General features: G+C 41.5%; 1 long non-coding RNA gene across 1 annotated transcript; it reads right to left on the bottom strand.

Moving 5' to 3' along the window:
• Positions 1-15,044: 15,044 nt before the first annotated feature.
• Positions 15,045-16,409, bottom strand: LOC123334573. Its single transcript, XR_006552596.2, has 2 exons — positions 16,051-16,409; positions 15,045-15,324 (listed from the first exon to the last, which is right to left on the bottom strand). It is a non-coding gene; the product is annotated as an uncharacterized LOC123334573 (long non-coding RNA).
• Between the last annotated feature and the right edge of the window lie 1,741 nt (positions 16,410-18,150).

Here is an 18,150-nt window from a genome sequence, read left to right as displayed (position 1 = left end):
AAAGAACGTTATACATATGAAAAGCTTTGAGCTTTTTTTAGAAAGGTCTTCTAATTTTCAGTTCTATGCTCTTTCCACATCTGTGACATTTGAGTTATCGTTTTAATTTGTATTTCCTTGAGGGCACTGGCCCATGGGTGGTCTTGACAGGAAATCTGTTTTCTGCATGGTTTCTCCTTGGTTTTGGTGAAGTTGCTGAGCTGGGTGCCAGTCCCATACTGCTGGGCATCTGTCTCAGTGAATGAGGACCTTTACTTCTCTTGGAGGGGGGCACGGTTTGCCAGCTGTCTTTCAGTGAAGAATGACTTTCTCTGTTGAACCACTTCCCCAGATGCTGGCTTGCCCTCTGCTTCTCTCAGTGCCATAGTGGCGGCCATTGCTGGTGTCTAAGCATGGCGGCTACTCCCAATGGTTCTCATAGACTAATTTCCCTAGACAAGAGCTGTTTACCTCCTTGAGGACCCGTTCACCATCCTGCTCCTCCAGGTTGACTGAGGCCTTAATCCTTGCCTTCCTGCTACTGCCAGGAGGAGGAGTCGGGAACTGTGCAAGAGAACTTTGCTTCTGCAGTCTCAGTCTGCCTGTTTTCCGCTTATTTCAGCAGCTTGTTAACATTGCCTGAGTCCTGTCTAATCAAAAACCAAAGGAATTTCAAAAGGCTCTCATCCTGCGGGTCTTGTTGACATTGTTCTTGTTCTTTTTCTGTTGCTTTCCACCCCTTGATCCTCCAAACTCAGTGTATTCCTGGAATCCAGAGTTATCCCTAGTACTTCTGCTGAGGACTGGCTGTTCCTTCCCAGAAAGCACTGGATCATTCAGACTGGGTGTTGGTCTATGCTTGAATTGAAACTAGCAGATAACCCACAAAATTTCTGGCACTTCAATGGCTCTTGGAACTTGTTTCCATATAGAATTGATGAGAAGTGGATGGCAGGCTATCAAGAGTTTGTCCTCAAGCCTCCATCTCATCTTCATAAATAAATATTGGCATTAAAAAAATGGAAAACTCCTGCTTACATCTCATTTCTTTTCAGTGTGTTTGGAGAGATTGCCTTTGATAGCATCCCACTGTCATGCTGCATCACTACTTTAGAAACTGTCTACTTGCTCCATATGTCCCTTAATAAGCTAACTGAAACCTCAGTGGTGTTTGCAACAATGATAACTCACCAGGAACTTCACATTCCCATAAACATGATCCACTTCTTTTCTGCAGTTTTTTTTTTTTTTTTTTCCCTTTCTTACACTAGCTTAAACAAGTACTACAAGACTCTGTCACATGTTCTTTATTTTACTCAATATAAGCAAGGCTACTTTCAATTTCTTGTTACTTTAAAGAATATGTCAGAAGGAAATTTTTTTATTTTTAATTATAATCATGAACAAAAAGCAAGCTTAAAGATTATCATTGGAGGAATCTCTGCTTTCTTAACAAAAGGAGCTATGGTCACATATACAGAGACGGTACACATGGATGGAAGATATGTTTCCTTTTACATAGAAAAACTATTTTCTAACTTCTCTTGACCTTCTCCCCTGGCAGTGCTTTTAGAAAAATTAGTGAGATACGGTCTGGAAACCATGCTGTGCTCCTTAGAGAGGTACTGTGCAAATTTAAGAAAACAATATAAGGAGTCCCTATATTGAGTCAGGAAATTATTTGAAGGACTGGGAAACTTAACTTTAGCTTATAGTGATTGAAGTATTTATTGAAATTTCAAAAGAAGTGAAGTCCAATTCTAAATGAGAATCATCACTGTTGTTAGTAGCCTTGGCAAGCATCATCAAACTATGTTTCTTTTGCTAGTTAAGTGTCTTATAAACCTAATCACAATCGTTTTCCCACAGGAGAAAATGTAAAATAGCTTGCTTTAGGCACAATTGAAGTATTTCCACGGAGAGTTTTATTTTATTTTACAATTCACAGAGGTGTTTTACTACACTGCACAGTCCACAGCCCACTTAACTAGCTTTTCAGTCTCATAAACCTAAGGTTATGTTAGGTTAATTTTCCTCTTTGTGCACCTGATCTGCCAGTCTTTTTTTCCCCCTTAAAACTGACAGCAAGATGACTGATTACAGCCAGCTACAACACTCTTTTTTGAAGGAATGACCTTTTCTGAAATCAAGTTAGAAATTCAGAGGACATGAAGAAATCATTGTAAATTAATAAAAGAAAATAGTTCAACACCCACTGACCAGTTGAGCAGATCATCATCATGTTCATTTGCCCCTAGAAATCATTCACAATGGATATTCTTTCAATTATGGAGAAAATTAACTGCCTCTAAGAACCAAATTAAGAAGTCCAGTGCAATGAGCTGGGAAGGTCTTTATGAATGGTAAGGCCACCTGATGAGCGACACTTTCACATTTAATTATAATGTTGTATAATTTATAACTCTCCTTCTCTTCTTTCAAATTATGTCACATTGGTAGGGCTTCCAGCTGAGGGAATTATATACTGGGAGAAAGGTCTGCTTAAGACAAGTCATCACATTTCTGCGATATAGACAATGATGCTACACCAAGTGGCACCGGCTTTAACTTTGCTCTGAGAAGAAAACACATATTGTACAGCAACTTCAAGCCTGTGCCTTTGATTGCCTGCCCTACTTCAGGAGAGTCTATGGGTTTAGCAAATAAGGCAGAATAAACTAAGTGGAGAATGTTTCTTATTTTCTCCTCTACTTAATACTCACACTGGATGACAAGGTATCTTTCTTCATGGCCAAACACATCATCACCTGGACAGTTTGAATCTTGGTGGAGTTGGGGAACCAGAGATGATTCAGAAGAAGAAATCAGAACTATTAGCTTTAAGAGATATAACTTGCAGGACTAGACATATCTGTGGGATGCTTTTTAGTGTGCCTGATGGAACAAGTCTATATCTGTGATCTAGACTATTCTTATCATCATAAGGAATCTTAAGGAATCAAATGTGGAATATCTTCTACAAGAGTTTGAATAGTTCTGGCATGAATTTTGAGACATAAAATATGAAATAGTAGTAAGAGATGTGTGCAGATACTTGTTAAAAGTGCCACATCCTCTGCCTGCATTCCCCCATACTACATTATAGTTTATACCACCCTCAACTCTATCAGACAGTTTTTCATTCTGGAAATAGAAAAGTGTGTCGCAATTCAGAGGTTATATAGCACAGTGGAAAAAAAAATTAAAAATTAAACATGCACTTCTGTTTTAAAATGCAGTAACTTTTAATGGCTTATAACTCAATAATTGCATGTTAATGCAATTGAAAAAAATGTGTTTTAAGACAAAGACCAGCATAATATTTAATGAAGAGACACTGAACACATTAAAAGTCAGGAGAAATATAAAATATCTAACAGCAACACAATTATTTATCATATAGGAAACACTAAAATGACAAGATACTGAAATTAGAAAAGAAAAATAAATAATGTATAAATTACCAAGAGAAGGAAAATCTAATTTTTATACAGGCTATATAATTGCAATGATTTTCCTTTACAAAAGAATCATCCTTCAAGAGGTCCAATTCTCACACTATTCTGAGGGTTAAATTGCAACCACAATAAAGGGTCAAGCAGTGTGAGTGACAGAGTATGACAGAGTATGACAAGACACAGTCTTGGGATGGGAGGAGTTCACTCTACCTCACACATTCATTGAGGTCAATGGACAGAGAGTTCTTCTCTGGAGGTCAGCAAGAAAGCTTTCCAGATACGAGATCACCATGTCAGTGTATATCCAGCTCCCTGGTGTTCACCGCTAAACTTAATTTTCTCTAATCTGTGTCAGGCACCATGCACTCTCAGTCACCTCTCTTCCTATGCTCATCACTGAATCTTCTCTCTGCTGCCTGGAGCTTTTATACAATCTTTCCATTGTCTGGTGACCTATTGTTCTCTCCCCTGTGCTGTGCTCAGTGGCTCAGTCGTGTCCAACCCTTTGTGACCTCATGGACTGTAGCTTCCCAGGCTCCTCTGTCCATGGAGATTCTTCAGGCAAGAGTACTGGGATGGGTTTCTATGCCTTCCCCCAGGGGATCTTCCCAACCCAGGGACTGAATACAGGTCTCCTGCATTATAGGCTGATTCTTTACTGACTGAGCCACCAGGGAATCCCTTTCTCTCCCCACCCTTTCCTTATTTAGAATTTCTCATGATGTCATTCCCCTAGGGACTCTCTCCTTAATTCTCCAAGCTAGGTAAGGTGCTACAATTAAAAATCTTCATAGCATTATGTAGTTCTCCTTCATAATAATAATTAGAATTTAATTCAGTTGTAGTGTAATTAGCTGCCCAGCATCTGTCGCCCTTCTTCCCAACTCTCTCCATCTTATTATATTCAAGATAAATATTGGTCACCATTAAAAACCCAGACCTTAACCATCATCTTTGTTATCAGAGGCATATTTGGTGAATGAATGTTTTCCATTACTGGGCACCCTTGTTTTTATAAAGCTATTCTTCTCCCAAAAGAAAATAAATGTCGACTAAAAAAAGATGTACAACTTGAGCACTGCCTCCCAGGCTTCAGTCCCCATTTTTCCCCAAATAAAATTTAGCTCACAACTCTCAAGTCCTACATCTTTTTTTAGTCGACAGTTATGGTGACCATGAAGGGACCCAGAGTGGACTTCCTTCTTTTGTCTGGACTCCACGAGGAACTGGAGGTTTGGTACCAGCAGAGGCCCCTTGCACCCATCAATCTCATCAGGGAGTACAGATGAATTTGGGTAAGTCTCTCCTGGTTCTTGAATCTCCCATATTGGTTGAGATTTTGAGTTTTATTTGGAGGTGGGGCAGGTTACCTGCCCCCTCCTAGTAGGAAAGATATTGGGTGAGTGTGGGGGGTGGGTGAAACATCTGGGGCATACCCATTTATGGTCTAGACACTGAGTGGGGCTCGGTTGAAAGATACTGAGGAATTCCCACCCAGCCCAAAGATACTGGGTGGGGGGCTGGCTGAAAGATGCCAGAAGAATTGCCCACCCAGGTGAAAGGTACTGGGTAGGGGGGCTTGATTGGGAAAAAAATCGAGGAATACTTGGGGCCCGACTGAAAGATGCCGAGGTTGCTCCATTGTAGGGGACTGAATGGTCTTGGCTGAGTTGTTAAGTAAGAGGCTGATCTGACACTTTTTCTCAATTTGATTGCCTTTGTAGAATTTTTCAGGATAAAAGTGAAGAAAATACATGAGAGCTTTGCTCTGAAGAAAAGGGACAAGACTTCTCCTGGCTGGAGAAATTTATGGGAATGGTGAGGGCCTAGTCCTCATACCATGCAGTGGTCCCATAGGGAAACCCACTCACTAATTAAAATACTTGCTTGTCCAGGGGTCTCACATAAGAACTGGCCGTTCAGTGACCTGAGCAGCCACGGTGGTCTTAGATTGCTGGAGGCAGAATCTGAGACACGTAAAACGAGCTGAAATGACTCTGGGGTGACTCCTGTAGGAGTTGAGCTCACAAGCAGCACATGGGCCCATTACACGAGTTCACTAGTGATTTTTATCCCTGACAAATTCAGCTTAAAATGGGAGACAAAATCTTTCAACAGAAATACAGGGGTGTCAGAAAGCCAGCCTCTGACTAATACTCTAGCCAGATTTATGTACAATACATACAGAGCTCATACTTGCAAGTACCTAATTAATTGGAGAAATTATACTAAAAGAGATCTCAACCTAAAATGGCCAAAGTGGGGTTCTTTTGATATTCTAAAATTGATATTTTTGTGTGCACAATTAGAAAAGGCTGGCCATGCTTTGACTGATATCTAGAAGCTTCTAAAACAGGAAATGATAGAGTAACTTCTTCACAGAAAATCAACAAGCTTAAAACTATCAGAACTAAGAAGGCTGCTAGGACTGACTTTGCCAGGTCACAGGTCTAGTGGAACTGAGAAGTCACATTTGGCATTTATGCCATTTGGCTTTTGACTTTTGGGCATCACTTTACCATCTTTTGGGGGCACTCTTGCCACTTGGCTTTTGATTTCTGGGCATCTCTTTGCCTTTTGTTTCATTTGGAGTGTGACTCCTGGCTGGTGAAATTCTGGTTTGGTTTGGTTTGTTGGTTTGGTTTGAGTGCACAGACATCTGGTACAAACTGTTTGAGCTAATATGTGACTTGCTCACTCTAAGGTTCCACACCCCACCTGGGAACGCCTTGGGAAAAATTTCAAATGATTGATCAGTCTATAGCTATGATCCAATGACAAGAAAAATGGCATAAAAATATTATATCTTTATTGACATAGCATAGGAAAATGAACTGAAGTTCCCTTATGTCCAGGACTTCTTCCTATAATCAACAGCCTGGGGCTGATCAAACTAAGACCCCTACTTCCCCAGAGAGAAATTCCCTGCTGGGACTAATCTGCCTTTGTTATCAGGGCCAAGTTGAGTACTATCTGGTCTAAATAATTGGCTATAAAACTATGGCCACACACACACACACACAAAATACAATTTTCAAAAATGTGGTCACAATCATTAGACTCCAGAGGAAGCTTGAAGAAAAACTTCTTTCTTTAAGAATTCTTGCCCTGGGGAAATAACTTCTCCTATACCTTTAGACCAGGAGAAGGCAATGGCACCCCACTCCAGTACTGTTGCCTGGAAAATCCCATGGATGTAGGAGCCTGGTGGGCTGCAGTCCATGGGGTCGCTAAGAGTCAGACACGACTGAGTGACTTCCCTTTCACTTTCCACTTTCATGCATTGGAGAAGGAAATGGCAACCCACTCCAGTGTTCTTCTTGCCTGGAGAATCCCATGGACAGAGAAGCCTGGTAGGCTGAAGTCCATGGGGTTGCACAGAGTCGGACACGACTGAAGCGACTTGGCAGCATACCTTTAGACCAGAGCTCTCTGGATCATTTATCTAGACCATATCTAATTCCTGAAACCAAAAGGAACAGAAAGGGAAACAAGCCTTTTGAAATCTTACTCCAATCATTTTTTTAAATTCTTAAATAAGTTTAGAAAACAAAGCTATAGAATCTCTTGTGTCTATTTGGAGGTATGTATGTCTCAGTGTGTGCCTTTTTTTTTGTTTTGTTTTGTTTTAAATAATATTGCTGATTGCTGAGATCAGTTTGTAAGTGAGCTCTAATCTAATTGGCCTTAAAAAAAAAAAGTAAGCACTTACAAATCAAATAATTCTAAATACAAGAGAAAGTAACCTAAATGAATTTCAGGTTCATGTGAACTGGGAAATATTCAGTATTAAATACCTGATGTTAAGTTTGTTTGTTGATCTAAATAATGTAGGCATGTCTAACAGTAATTAACATTAAGCAGAATATTCTCATTGTACCTAGGTTTAATATAAGTTAATTATTATTATATCTGTTACCAGTTTGTCAGCAAGGAAATTACCTCTAATGAAGAAACCTCTAAAAACATGCAAATGAGATATGAGACTTTAGATAAACTCTATTAAGAATAATTATGCTTTAGGAATGTCTGTCTAAAATAGTTTAATCAGATTGGGATAACCTGAACTTCTAAGGTTGTGCTAAACTAAGTGTTGGAAGCCTATTGCATAGATAAATCATTTCCAAATAAAATGAGAATTTGAAACATTTACTACTAAACACTGATTACCTCTTACAAAGAAACTAAGGAGATTTCGGACTTAAATTAACTGATGTTTGGTGTCATCCTAAAATGTTCTCTCTAAGAAAACAATAGTTTAATAAACTATCACTGGTCTTTATGCTCACCAATCTATAAAATGCTAATATAAAAGTCAATTCTTGGTTGCTTAAGGGAAGTAGGAAGTGTGTTTTTGGTAACAAGGGTATGAGGAATGAAATTGCATTTTGTGAAGGGAAAAGGAAGTAAGCCTGACTACTGCTAAGTCACTTCAGTCGTGTCCAACTCTTGGCGACCCCATGGACTGCAGCCCACCAGGCTCTGCCGTCCATGGGATTTTCCAGTCAAGAGTACTGGAGTGGAGTGCCATTACCTTCTCCAAGCCTGACTAACAGGTGGCTTTTTAGAGTGGAAGAACACAGCAGTGGGTACAGAAAGTGATAAGGTTTGTGAAAAGTAAACCTTGAGAAAAGAGTTTTGAATATGGTTAGGACTAAGTTTAAAATAAAATTAATTAAGTTTCAGTTCAGTTCAGTTCAGTTGCTTAGTCATGTCCGACTCTTTGTGACCCCATGAACCATAGCACTCCAGGCCTCCCTGTCCATCACCAACTCCCAGAGTCCATCCATAATCATGTCCATTGAGTCAGTGATGCCATCCAACCATATCATCCTCTGTCGTCCCCTTCTCCTTCGGCCCTCAATCTTTCCCAGCATCAGGGTCTTTTCAAATGAGTCAGCCCTTCGCATCAGGTGGCCAAAGTATTGGAGTTTCAGCTTTAGCATCAGTCCTACCAATGAACACCCAGGCCTGATCTCCTTTAGGATGTACTGGTTGGATCTCCTTGCAGTCCAAGGACTCTCAAGAGTCTTCTCCAACACCACACTTCAAAAGCATCAATTTTTCTGTGCTCAGCTTTCTTTATAGTCCAACTCTCATATCCATACATGACTACTGAAAAGACAATAGCCTTGATTAGATGGACATTTGTTGACAGTAATGTCTCTACTTTTTAATATGCTATCTAGGTTGGTCATGACTTTCCTTCCAAAGAGTAAGCATCTTTTAATTTCATGGCTGCAGTCACCATCTGCAGTGATTTTGGAGCCCCCCAAAAATGAATTCAGCCACTGTTTCCACTGTTTCCCCATTTATTTGCCATGAAATGACAGGACATGATGCCATGATCTTAGTTTTCTGAATGTCGAACTTTAAGCCAACTTTTTCACTCTCCTCTTTCACTTTCATCAAGAGGATCTTTAGTTCTTCTTCACGTTTTGCCATAAGGGTGCTGTCATCTGCATATCTGAGGTTATTGGTGTTTCTCCTGGCAATCTTGATTCCAGTTTGTGCTTCCTCCAGCCCAGCGTTTCTCATAATGTATTCTGCATATAAGTTAAATAAGCAGGGTGAAAATATAAGCCTTGACGTACCCCTTTTCCTATTTGGAACCAGTCTGTTGTTCCATGTTCAGTTCTAACTGTTGCTTCCTGACCTGCATACAGATTTCTCAAGAGGCAGGTCAGGTGGTCTGGTGTTCCCCTCTCTTTCAAACTTTTCCACAGCTTATTGTGATCCACACAGTCAAAGGCTTTGGCACAGTCAATAAAACAGAAATAGACATTTTTTTGGAAGTCTCTTGCTTTTTTGATGATCCAGAGGATGTTGGCAATTTGATCTGTGGTTCCTCTGCGTTTTCTAAAACCAACTTGAATATCTGAAAGTTCACGGTTCATGTATTGCTGAAGCCTGGCTTGTAGAATTTAGAGCATTACTTTACTAGTGTGTGAGATGAGTGCAATTGTGCGATAGTTTGAGCATTCTTTGGGATTGGAATGAAAACTGACCTTTTCCAGTCCTCTGGCCACTGCTGAGTTTTCCAAATTTGCTAGCATATTGAGTGCAGCACTTTGAGACCATCATGTTTGAGGATTTGAAATCGCTCAACTGGAATTCCATCACCTCTACTAGCTTTGTTTCTAGTGATTCTTCCTAAGGCCCACTTGACTTCCCATTCCAGTCTATCTGGCTCTAGGTGAGTGATCACAGCTTTATGATTATGTTGAGAATGGTTCAGATCAGATCAGTTGCTCAGTCGTGTCCAACTCTTTGCGACCCCATGAATCGCAGCATGCCAGGCCTCCCTCCTCCCTGTCCATCACCAACTCCCAGAGTTCACTCAGACTCACATCCATCGAGTCAGTGATGCCATCCAGCCATCTCATCCTCTGTCGTCCCCTTCTTCTCTTGCCCCCAATCCCTCCCAGCATCAGAGTCTTTTCCAATGAGTCAACTCTTCGCATGAGGTGGCCAAAGTACTGGAGTTTCAGCTTTAGCATCATTCCTTCCAAAGAAATCCCAGGGCTGATCTGCTTCAGAATGGACTGGTTGGATCTCCTTGCAGTGCAAGGGACTCTCAAGAGTCTTCTCCAACACCACAGTTCAAAGGCATCAATTCTTCGGCGCTCAGCCTTCTTCACAGTCCAACTCTCACATCCATACATGACCACAGGAAAAACCATAGCCTTGACTAGACGAACCTTTGTTGACAAAGTAATGTCTCTGCTTTTGAATATGCTACCTAGGTTGGTCATAACTTTACTTCCAAGGACTAAGCATCTTTTAATTTCTTGGCTGCAGTCAAAAATGATCAACCTGGTAATTATGAGACAAGGCTGGGTGCTTTATGCACTATACCTATTATTACCCTTAGAGTGATTGGTATGGAACTCGGTGGATTTATGGCACTAATTCATGGCCTTCACATCTACTGGGATGGATATGAAAGTATAGCCTGGGATTCCCATGAGTTTAAGGTCATACATGTTTACAAATTAGAGGTAACACTAAAAATATCTATTTCTGCTTTATTGACTTTGGCACCAAAGCCGTTTACTGTGTGGATCATGATAAACTGTGGAAAATTCTTCAAGAGATGGGAATACCAGACCACCTTACCTGCCTCTTGAGAAACCTATATGCAGGTCAGGAGAACTGGACATGGAACAACAGACTGGTTCCAAATAGGAAAAGGAGTACATCAAAGCTGTATACTGTCACCCTGCTTATTTAACTTATATGCAGAGTACATCATGAGAAACGCTGGGCTGGATGAAGCACAAGCTGGAGTCAAGATTGCCGGGAGAAATATCAATAACCTCAGATATGCAGAGGACACCACTCTTATGGCAGAAAGTGAAGAGGAATTAAAAAGCCTCTTGATGAAAGTGAAAGAGGAGAGTGAAAAAGTTGGCTTAAAGCTCAACATTCAGAAAACAAAGATCACGGCATCTGGTCCCATCACTTCATGGAAATAGATGGGGAAAGAGTGGAAACAGTGTCAGACTTTATTTTGGGGGGTTCCAAAATCACTGCAGATGGTGACTGCAGCCATGAAATTAAAAGACGCTTAGTCCTTGGAAGAAAAGTTATCACCAACCTAGATAGCATATTCAAAAGCAGAGACATTACTTCACCAACAAAGGTCCGTGTGGTCAAGGCTATGGTTTTCCCAGTGGTCATGTATGGATGTGAGAGTTGGACTGTGAAGAAAGCTGAGCACCAAAGAACTGATGCTTTTGAAGTGTAGTGTTGGATAAGACTCTTGTGAGTCCCTTGGACTGCAAGGAGATCCAACCAGTCCATTCTGAAGGAGATCAGTCCTGTGTGTTCTTTGGAAGGAATGATGCTGAAGCTGAAACTCCAGTACTCTGGCCACCTCATGCGAAGAGTTGACTCATTGGAAAAGACTGATGCTGGGAGGGATTGAGGGCAAGAGGAGAAGGGGATGATGGAGGATGAGATGGCTGGATGGCATCACCGACTTGATGGATGTGAATCTGATTGAACTCCGGGAGCTGGTAATGGACAGGGAGGCCTGGCATGCTGTAATTTATGGGATGGCAAAGAGTTGGACACGACTGAGTGACTGAACTGAACTAATCATTCTACCATTGGTATGATCCCAGTAGGTCAAAGTTCTGTATTCTACTGGTATGACCAGTTAACATCTTGTGTGTGTGTGCCTTCAGTGCAGTTGGAAGATGTAATTGACCATATCTAAGCCTTCTCCAAGCCAGGCTTCAGCAATATGTGAACCGTGAACTTCCTTATGTTCAAGATGGTTTTAGAAAAGGCAGAGGAACCAGAGATCAAATTGCCAACATCCCCTGGATCATGGAAAAAGCAAGAGAGTTCCAGAAAAGTATCTATTTCTGCTTTATTGACTATGTCAAAGCCTTTGACTGTGTGGATCACAATAAACTGTGGAAAATTCTGGAAGAGATGGGAATAACAGACCACCTGATCTGCCTCTTGAGAAACTTATATGCAGGTGAGGAAGCAACAGTTAGAACTGGACATGGAACAACAGACTGGTTCCAAATAGGAAAAGGAGTACTTCAAGGCTGTATATTGTCACCCTGTTTATTTAACTTATATGCAGAGTACATCATGAGAAACGCTGGGTTGGAAGAAGCACAAGCTGGAATGAAGATTGCCGGGAGAAATACCAATAACCTCAGATATGCAGATGACTCCACCCTTATGGCAGAAAGTGAAGAGGAACTAAAAAGCCTCTTGAAAAAAGTGAAAATGGAGAGTGAAAAAGTTGGCTTAAAGCTCAACATTCAGAAAACAAAGATCATGGCATCCGGTCCCATCACTTCATTGCAAATAGATGGGGAAAGAGTGGAAACAGTGTCAGACTTTATTTATCTGGGCTCCAAAATCACTGCAGATGGTGACTGAAGCCATGAAATTCAAAGACACTTACTCCTTGGAAGGAAAGTTATGACCAACCTAGATAGCATATTCAAAAGCAGAGACATTACTTTGTCAACAAAGGTTCATCCAGTCAAGGCTATGGTTTTTCCAGTGGTCATGTATGGATGTGCGAGTTGGACTGTGAAGAAGGCTGAGCGCCGAAGAATTGATGCCTTTGAACTGTGGTGTTGGTGAAGACTCTTGAGAGTCCCTTGCACTGCAAGGAGATCCAACCAGTCCATTCTGAAGCAGATCAGCCCTGGGATTTCTTTGGAAGGAATGATGCTAAAGCTGAAACTCCAGTACTTTGGCCACCTCATGCGAAGAGTTGACTCATTGGAAAAGACTCTGATGCTGGAAGAGATTGGGGGGCAAGAGGAGAAGGGGACGACAGAGGATGAGATGGCTGGATGGCATCACTGACTTGATGGACGTGAGTCTGAGTGAACTCTGGGAGTTGGTGATGGACAGGGAGGAGGGAGGCCTGGCGTGCTGCGATTCATGGGGTCGCAAAGAGTCGGACACGATGAGCAACTGATCTGATCTGATCTGAAGCCTTAACATGGAGAAGGCAATGGGAACCCACTCCAGTACTTTTGCCTAGAAAATCACATGGGTGGAGGAGCCTGGTAGGCTGCAGTCCATGGGGTCGCGAAGAGTCAGACATGAGTGAACGACTTCCCTTTCACTTTTCACTTTCATGCATTGGAGAAGGAAATGGCAACCCACTCCAGTGTTCTTGCCTGGAGAATCCCAGGGGCGGGGGAGCCTGGTGGGCTGCTGTCTATGGGGTCGCACAGAGTCGGACATGAATGAAGCGACTCAGCAGCAGCAGCACCAAGCCTTAACAACTCTCATAAGCTTTAAATGATAGTAACTGGGCTATTAGCCTATTGAATTCTGTCTCTATGATGGGAAAGGCAGTACTATGCAACTGCAAGGCCCTTGACACCTTATAGCATCTCAGGGAGATATCTGTCCTATAATTCAAACTGAATGCTATATTTTCGTACCTGATAAATCCTTTAATTTAACACATTTGAAGCACATGAAAAATCAGATTTCTTCTTTAAGTGATTCATTCCCTAGTCTTGACGATCTTTAAAATAAACTGGTGTGGGAAGCTCCTGGCTAAAATATTTACTTTTACTTCCATTAATGCTATTAACTATACCATTTGTATTTTGCTTGTTTCACAAGATTATTATTTCTTGTATTACCAAGTATATGACTGAGCCTCCAACAGAAATGATGACTAGACTTGAAGCAGTTGATCAAATGTATAGCTCAATATGTGATCAATGATTGTAATAGTGTAACTCTAAGTATGAAAAGATGCAATGAGAGGGAATACTTTCCTGGACCATAACTAGAAGATAGGTGTCCAGAGGTCTTTGACTATTAAGACCTAGTCCAGTAATAGCACATTGTTATGACAAAAGCCTTCTTCAGAACTGGGAACGAGCCTTCCCAGCAACGAGGGACAAAATGGTCATGAAATGCTCCCAAAGTATGGTTGGATTTATGACCACAAGGGGGCTGTGTCAACTACAAATTGGCACTTACCAAGAGCATTGCCAGTGACTGAACAACAAAGGCATTTGCCATCTGCCTCTATGGAGACTGAACCCCATGCTGCTATAGCTGTAGATCTTCAACAACCCCTGAGGGAGTTCAAGGTGGAGCCAGGCACTCTGTGCTCCAGGGAATCTGGTGGGACAGGTCTTTAGATAGTTGGATGTTTTTAGGAACAGATTTTATGATCTCAATCCTTGTATCTCCTCATATCTAGAGAAGCACTAAATCCCTTCATAGTGACATCAGACCCTCATGACTAACAAAAAAAGCATTTGTAAATTGGGTACTTCATGGTATTGAATGCTCCCTTCACCAAAACCTTATATATTGACTTTCCCCCACTGCCGCTTTGGAGCAATCTCTCAGAGCTATTTGAGATGCTGCCTCCTGGGCTACAGTCCTCATTTAGCCCAAATAAAACTTAACTCACAACTCTCAAGTTGTACATCTTTTGTTAGTCGACACAAACAAAAGTTTTCTCATCTTAGTAATTTCTTCATCTTTAAGAGTACTATCTTTTGATTCATTCATAAGTTTCCTTCTTCTTTCACAAAATAAGCCTCTAAGTTTTTGAAAACAGTCTTATGCCTTCAGCATTTTCTCATCTTACCAAACATCATTTACTCACTCATGAGAAGAGGATTCATTGAACATTTATTTGGACAGGGTATGGAGTTGAGAGTGTCAATTCCTAGCAGGTTGATAAGAAGTCTAGGGTCCCCGAGGAGAAGAAAGGGGTCTGGGTCTCTCGAAGTGGAGATGGGGGTCTGGAATTCTCAAGGAGGAGGAAAAGACAAACATCTTTTTTTTCCCCCCTACATTCCTTAGTCTTAGTCATATAAAACTTTTTTTTTTCTTTTAACTCTGAAACTGATAGTTACACAACAAACAACTCAGTTTAAACTCTGTGCTAAGAATTATATAACAACAATGTATCCTGCTTGAGGATAGTTTCTCCTTCCTGAAAACCTTCTGACTAATCCTGGTATCTTAGAATGTATATTATGGGACTGGGTCTGGTAGGATCTTTCTGTTAAATTCTAATCCTGTTATCCTAAAATGTTAATTGTGGGAGTGGGTCTGGTAAAACTTTCACAAACTTGAGACATTCTTTTGATTTATTGTAGTAACTAATTTAAAAAGTATATAACTGCCTTGTTAACACTAGTGAGGGGGAGTACTCACTGTCCCCCTTCTGAGATCTGTGTCAGAAGCTTTCTCTGTCCCTTCTCTTACTTTAAGAAAACTCTGCTACAGAAAACCTCTTGAGTGATCAAGCCTGGTCCTTGGTCCTGAAGTTAAATCTTCTTCAGAGATCATGAATCCTGCATCATTCACCACAAGCTATCAGAGTCACAGGCTTCTCCTCATTCCTCATGTGACACTGTCAGGTAGGTAGAATAGGGAAAAGGAGTCCAAAATGGCAAGTCAAATTCAGATCAGTCACTCAGTCTTGTCCAAATTCAAGTAAACCTTAATCCCCAATCTATAAACCAACAGACACACCCAGAGGTGGCAGGACAGCGTGGTTCCCCAGTGGCTGGGATGATTCTCTCACTTATTAGCATATGAATTCCATCCCTTCACAAAACCTAGCCAGACCTAATTCCAAGGCCCCAGCCCTTGCCCTAGGCAATGGTTCACACCCTGAAGAGTGGCTTCTCTCTGGGTCCTAACAAATCCACCTCTTATCACTTTGTCTCTCAATGAATTTTTGCAATGAGACATCAGAGCCTGAGTTTCATTAGTTTTGGCTGGGCTTGAGTCCCAGGAGAGAGCTGAAGGACAGGAGGAAAAAGCAGTGGCAAAAACGTGCCAAGAAATCCCCTTCATAGCCCACCGGAAGATTTGCTAAATATCTGACCGGTGCTCACAGTTTCATTGGTCTGATCCTTGGCATAGAGAAGAGAAAGGACAGAAGAACCCCCACCAGCTTGGTTAACAGCTACTGGGGCTCAGCAGATAGTGCCTTTGGGACATGTTGAGGAGTAGCCTCTCCAGACTCCCTCAATTGTGCCCCCTGCCACCTGCCTGTTCACGGGAGGTTTGAGGAAACAAGAAACGAGAGATTGTAAAGGTCCCTCCAGCCACAGGAATGAGGACCTCTTACCTTAACCGGAGGTCCTCTGGAACCTGAGACTGGGCTGCGTGAGCTTTCTGCTGAGTTCGGTTTTCGCTGTCCCGGTTTCCAGCACGATGGGCCTTCCCCTGCGCTGGGTTTCTTCACCTTCTGCTTCTAGTGTGGGAGCTTCACTGAGTTGGGCTCCTGCTGTGTTTGGCCTCTTCCGCACAGAGGTTGTTTCAGCCAGGTTAAATCCGAGTCACGGCACCATCGATGTCATGCAAGTGTATGTTCCTCGGTTCTTTGTCTCGTCACAACAAAGATTTGGAGCAATGGACATTAAAGCCCTCGGCGCGTCACAGCTCTAGGGTCTTGGACAAACCGTGCTACAGCTCTTAGGCAAATCAGTGTTACAGCTCCATTTTATTTAGAAGATAGCAGGAGAATCCAAGACTCGAAGAGAAGAGAGTGGAGGAGTGCGTGGGGAGGGAGAGAGTGAGAGAGAGAGAGAGAGAGCGTGCACACACATGGGAGAGAGAGAGAGAGAGAGAGAGAGAGTGTGCACGCACGTGGGAGAGAGAGTCCATGAGAAAGCACTTTGACTTCTCCTTTTATATGTTTTTCCTCCACCTGGGCCTGCGCTATGCAAATTGGGCTTAGCCAGGAGTGCTGTTTGTTCTGCCTGAAGTCTTCACTCTGGTCCTCGGACCTTCCTTTGACCTTCCTTGTCTTTTAGCCACTGCCATTTTGGACTCCTTTTCCCTATTCTACCTACCTAACAACACTATGGTTTCCAGGCCTTTCATCTCAAAGGCAATGTGCAGAAGTTTTCAGAACACTGTTTTTCTACTCCTTTTCCTCCAGGCCATTTTCCATTGCCCCTAATTTTCCTCTTCTTCAGTTTGCACTTTATCTAGTTTTTGCAATTGAAGGAATTCCCTCTTCAATGTACCTCTTGATCTCTTTATCTCAGTATTCCCCAAATTCAAGCCTATTTCCCCAGTGCATATCTGATGTTTATTACTGGGCAGATGGTGGTGATAATGAGAAAACTCAGAGGGTTCAGTTGCAAGAATTATGTAAATTATGCATGTGGGATGAAGTATTAAACAAATACATTAGTACTTAGAAATATTTTTTCATACTTTTACACCCAAAGGAAAGTGAGAAACTACTGGAAGCTATAATATAATATGAAATTCAAGAAGATGCTGTGCTGTGCTCGGCTGTGTCCAACTCTTTGCAGTCCCATGTACTGTAGCCCATCAGGCTCCTTTGTCCGTGGGATTCTCTAGGCAAGAATACTAAAGTGGGTTGCCATTTCCTTATCCATCAAGAAGATGTCCACTTTCAAAATGAATGTTCTAAAGGAGTTTTTTTCCCCCTACATAATTAAAACAAGGTGCAAATTGAATGGAGAAATAACTCTACATATAACATGGGAAAATAAATAGATTGAAAAATTAAAAAGGACCAACATGAAGAAAACTTTCAATGGACTATATAAACATTTTAAATAAACATAATGAGCAAAATACATAGTAACAAAGTAAAAGTGAAAATTACATGCTGCAAAAAGTTCTAAGCTGATTTCAAAACTTAAGAGCAGATTTTGGGCAAAAGAGGCTGAAATCAAATGTTGATGCACGTATAATTATAGAAAATATAATTTTAGATATAGAAATTAATATTTTTAAAACTTTGTGAAAGTTGTTCTCCCCCAAATCTTACACACTTTTTGATCAGTTCCCAGAACATCAAAAAATCTTTGTGTGCCATGCCCCAGGTTTATCTCAGAACCATTGACTGTAGTAGAGACAAGGTAACCTGAAGGGTGATTTGGCCCTAGGGATCTTAGACAGAAAGGCTGGAAGGTAAAACTTTTACCTGAGCAAGATCTTCCTTCTTTCTTTTTATCCTGGAGCCTCTTGGGGGGACTCTTGAGGAGAGGGACAAAGAGGTAACTCGTCTTAAGTGGTGCTAAAAAGCCATCACACTGTGCAGTAGGCTGAGTGCTTTACCTCCTGGTTCTGAGTTGGAGCGCAGGGCATGCTAAGTGAGAAGGCCTCATCAAGGGCACACTTTAGAAGATATTTGCATCAGCAGCAAGAGCAAAGGCTATCCATTATAGAAAAGAAAAGAAATGAG

This window comes from Bubalus bubalis, chromosome 7 (genome assembly GCF_019923935.1).
Source record: "Bubalus bubalis isolate 160015118507 breed Murrah chromosome 7, NDDB_SH_1, whole genome shotgun sequence".
Taxonomy (NCBI): Eukaryota; Metazoa; Chordata; class Mammalia; order Artiodactyla; family Bovidae; genus Bubalus; species Bubalus bubalis.
This window is presented reverse-complemented; position numbering and strand designations above follow the sequence as displayed.